General features: G+C 40.5%; 1 pseudogene; it reads right to left on the reverse strand.

Moving 5' to 3' along the window:
* On the reverse strand, positions 1-599 carry LOC124964867 (interferon alpha-4-like; annotated as a pseudogene).
* Positions 600-5,142: the final 4,543 nt, after the last annotated feature.

Raw genomic sequence — 5,142 nt, forward strand, 5'->3', positions numbered from 1 at the left:
TCAGTGAGAATCATCTCCCTGTTGGACCATTCCTTACTCCTTAGTCTTTCATACAAGTTTGCTGATGAAGAGAAGGATCTCACGATTTCTGCTCTGACCACCTCCCAGGCACAAGGGAGGTATTTCCTCCCCTTCAGGTAGACAGTGAGCCTGTGGAAGTACTTCCTCAGAGCCCTCAGGGGAGCCTCTTCCACCTCCACCTGCTGGGTCACACAGGCTTTCAGGTCATCCAGCTGCTAATAGAGGCCAGCGAGGCATGTGTCCAGGAGGGTCTTTTCCCAAGCAACTAAGGATTCCTGGGTGGTGAAGAGGTTGAGGACCTGTTGGGTCATCTCGTGGAGGACAGAGACAGCTTGAGCCTTCTGCACCTGCTCACCATCCATCTGCTCTTGGGGGAAGGCAAAGTCCTTTCTGTAGTTGAGGCAGTAGAAAGAGGGAATTCTCCTCATTTTTTCCAGGAGCATCAGGGCCCCCTCCTCATTTTTCTCAAGACTTTCTAGACCCAGGTTTTGGATCTGAGGTAGATCACATCCCAGAGAGGAAGTGAACTCAGAGTCAAGCAACAACAGGGCCAGGATGAAAGTCAAAATCAAGGCCATTGGGGATCTTGCAGATGCTGCAGGGCTGAGGTGGGCAATCATGAACCAATGCCTCTAGGTTCTCTGAAGCCTTTTGAGATGTTCCCATGGCTTAAATAGAAACCACTATGCTTTCAATTTTCTGAATGTCATCCCCAGTATTTTGTACTTTTCTTTTGGCTTTCCTTAAGCATTCACTGCATGCATTTAGAGCAGTGTTTTTCCAATCATTTTTTTCATCATTGATTTCCCATCCCCTGCCCCCAGACCCTTTTCTACAATTATTTTTCCAACCAAAACTCTTATTGACTTTTTGTTGTTGTTGTTGTTGTTGTTGTGTTGTTGTTGTTCCTGGGGCTAAACTCAGAGGCATTTTAGCACTGAGACACATCCCCTGCCCTTTTTATATTTATATAGAGAAGGGTCTCACTTTGCTGCTTTGGGCCTTGCTTAGTTGCTGGGGCTGGCCTCCTCCTGTTTCAGTTTCCAGGGTCACTGGAATCACAGGTGTGCACCATTGCTTAGAGAGGCTGCTGACCTCGTTGTGGTGGGTGATCATGAACTTTTGCCTCCAACTTCTCTGAAGAACTAGCTTTCTGTATATGCCCGCATTAGGAAATATACTGTGCATATGCTTTAATGAGGACATTTCTGAATGCCCTTCCCCACCACCACCACAAACAAGTTAGTCAATATGTCCATATCCCCTTAAAAATATTGCTCTGTCCTTTGTAATATCTGACTATCTCATTTCTCAATACCACCTTAGGCATCCCCTGGTAAACACTAGTCTTTCTAACACTATAGATTAAATTTGCATTCTAGAGTTTTATATAAATGGGTTATTGCAGAATTCATTCCTTTTTGGTCTGTCTTCTTAACCTCAGCATAATCATTTGGAGATTAATCCCTATGGATATATATCATGATTTATCACTTTCTATCACAGAATAGTATTTCATGGTGTGGATATGCTGTGATTTCTTTTGTCATTTACTCATGATGGATATTGAATTGTTTTCAATTTCAGACTTTTCCAAATAAAGCTCCTAGAATATTCACATGCAAGTCCGTGTATACACATGTGCTTCCGTTTCTCTTGGGAATGGACTTATTGACTCATATGATATGTACATGGTTTGCTTTCTTACAAAACTATAAAATGGTTTTTTAAGCAAATGTATGATTTTTAAATTTCAGCAGCAGGTTATGAACATTCCAGTTGCTCCACATCCTTGCCAAACCTCCATGACTTTTCCCTTTAGCCGTTCTACTACATAATGTAGTTGTGAGTCATTGTGGTTTAATTTGTCTTGCCCTAATATTTAATAATGATCACCTTTTCCTGTCCTACTTGCTATATGTCTCCCTCCTTGGTTAAGTATTTTTTTCATATATTTTCTCAATCTTTCTGGTTACTTTCTTTCTCTGAGTTTTTAAATTTTTTTAATTTATTTTTTAATTTTTTATATATGCATAAGTTCTTTTTCAGACCTGTGACTTGTCAATATAGTCCCTCAGTATGTTACATGTCTTTTCATTATGGTAAGAGGTTATTCTGAAGGGGGATTCATTTTTAAAAACTTCCTAAGTGACTTGTTGGGGGATATAATTTAAATGATGCATTTTTGGTTTTCTAAGAACCTGGCCCACAGGGAATTATTAAGATGAACAGGAATTTCATAGAGAATGCCAATTGAAGAAGAGTTTGCTAATTCAGAAATGAATGTTTGATATTACCAAGTTTCTGGAGTACTTTTTATCAAATCAGTTAATGAGTTATGTAATTAAGTTGATCCTCCTAAATTAAAAGATGCTATAATGGCCCTTCTATTCCAATGTTGGAGTTTGTTTTAAACTAAAAATTTTAGGAGAATAGAGACAATTAAACTTGTTTTTAAAATAGTAACAATTAAGCTGGGCACAGTGATGCATGCCTGTAATCCCAGTGGCTCAGGATGCTGAAGAAGGAGGATCGTGAGTTCAAAACCAGCCTCAGCCAAAGTGAAGCACTAAGCAAGTTAGTGAGAACCACCTAAAAATAAAATAGGGCTGGGATGGGATGTGGCTTAGTGTTGCCCCTGAGTTCCTTCTCTGGTACCCCCCATTCCTGGCCAGAAGAAAAAAAGCAACAATTAATATTGGTTCATCAAATGATTCTATGTTTTCAACTCAACAAACATCATTATAATTGATTTAGAGTGAATGCCTGCAGTGGTTGAGATCATGTCTCTGGGTGCCATGCAGCTTCTGACCTGTCACCAACTGCTTGCCCTGTCCTCATGTGTCTCAAAAAGAGCAGTCAAGACAGAAATCCATTCAGACACGGGTCCTGTCATCTCTGCTGGGCATCCTCCCAGGGTTCATCAAAATAGACCAGTCACTATCCTGCTGGACTTTCCCCAGAAAGGGTGGTGGATGTAGAAGGTCCTCACACTGGAATGGGCTCCTCTGGAATGAAAAGCCATGTCATATTCATTATCTGGTCTAAAGCACCGTGATTTCTAAGGTAGGCTCTGCCATCTCCACATATTTATTTTTTACTCATGTTTCTGGTTTGATAACATGTTCATCCAATTATATTATCTATTTCTCTTGATTTAGTTTTTTTTTTAATTGTGTTTTTCAGGCATTTAAAAAATATATATCTAATAGATATAAATACTTTATCTGATTTGTGTTTTGCAAATGTTTTCTCCTACTCTGTGACATACTATTCATTTTCTTAAGAGTTTTATGAACAAGTCCCTGATCAGGTGTCATCCAAGTTCCTGAGTGTGTCTAATGTTCCCTAATGTGCCTCTATATCAGCTTTGTTAACTGCAAAACAAGATGATACACATAGGTGCTGCTATTGCTCTTCATCTGCATCTCCATATATTTAGCAACATTCATACATTTGTATGTGGCCCATTTGTTTGCCAAGGTCTTCTTATCACTTAAGAGCCAGATAATGTGGTTCTACCTCCTAATTTTTGTCCAGAGAAGTCCAGCACCCTCTGCATGATTTCCTTGAAGTCTCAAGGTACAAAGAAAGAAGGAGGAAGATGGTTCTATTGTTATTGCTCTGTTGTCTGTTCCTGCACATTGGGTTCATCATAAAGGTCTGGCCACCGTGAACTTGTTTCCACATACTCTTTGAAACATGGACCTGGACACTTTCCATGATAACTCTACACACACAGGAGTGTGGTGCACACCTGTAATTCCAGCAACTGAGGCAGGGGAATCACATGTTCTGTAAATCAGTGTGACCTTAAATAAAACCCTGTCTCAAAATAAAAATTGAAAATGGTGGGGATGTAGCTCAGCGGTAAAGCAAACCTTGGTTCAATTTCAAGTAAAAAAACATTGAAGAAAGTTTCATCACATCTGTGCATACAATTTCAAGTTGGGCATGTGACAACCTGTTCTGAAAAGTCCTTGCTCTTCCCCACCAGGAAGTTTTCACTGGCTTAATCTGAGGAGTGTCAGAGCTCCAGACTATCCAGGAAATTTCTCTCTTTATCTTTCTCCTCAGAACAAGCCAACACACAAGACAATGCTCTCTCAGCCTACTGTCTGTTGCTCTAATAATATACAATTAATGCAGAAAAGAAACTGACATTGGGTCATAGTTCTGGAGACTGGAAAATGGCAAAAGAGACAGCTGCACCTTCCCAGATTCAAGTGAGGGTGTGATGGGGCTTTCACTCACAAAGGAAAGCAGAGGGTTGTCGGTCATCCATGCTTACCTATTTAGCATGTGCAAATGTTACCATGTGTCTAGAATTCCTCATACTTTTGGAATTAATTTAAGGTGTCATTTATCCTCTACTGGTGACAGACATAATTTTGGTGATCTGGATACTTGATTATGACACAGTAGTTAAATTTTGCAGAAGCCACTCTGGTCCTTTTCGTCAATGCACACAGGAAGAACAGGCCTTCCAGACACAGGCCAGTTTCTGGACCAGGGGAGCCACATGACCAGAGAAGGCAGTGGGCTGTCAAGGCCTACTGATGGGACTTCCTCAGCTTCCTCCTGGCTGCTCTAGACATGGCATAGACTCTGTGCTTCTACAAGCTGCTCTTGTACTTGTACCAAGGCAGAAGAGAACTCTACTTCAGCAGAGCTCTCAAAAGAGCTGATGTGGGAAGTTGGAGGAGAGCGGAACATTGACTTTGTACAGAGGACCTGACTAGTTTGGGTTGATGGGTTCAGGCCACCGTGCTGGCCATTCTTGTTTGTACAACTGATGTGTTGTCATCTTGATGGGAATGAGATACTTGAGTTCCTAGTCACCTTAATAGTAACTACTCTGAACATTTTCTCACATTTCTTCTCCTGAAGTCATACTCCTTTAAAGGAAATCAGATTTCCATGCTGCTCTCTGAGAAATGTACAGTTTCAAATAAAATGTTTTAAGATTCTTCCTTGTGTAGTTTTTTTTTTTTAAGCCTCCACTCACTACTTCTGCGAACTTGGGAGGATACTAAGTCTCTCTGAGATTTATTTTCCTGTCCTGTAAAATGGAAAAATGTAGAATAGGTATGGAAATGTAGGCATACTGCTTACATTGGG

Source organism: Sciurus carolinensis, chromosome 14, assembly GCF_902686445.1.
Source record: "Sciurus carolinensis chromosome 14, mSciCar1.2, whole genome shotgun sequence".
NCBI lineage: Eukaryota > Metazoa > Chordata > Mammalia > Rodentia > Sciuridae > Sciurus > Sciurus carolinensis.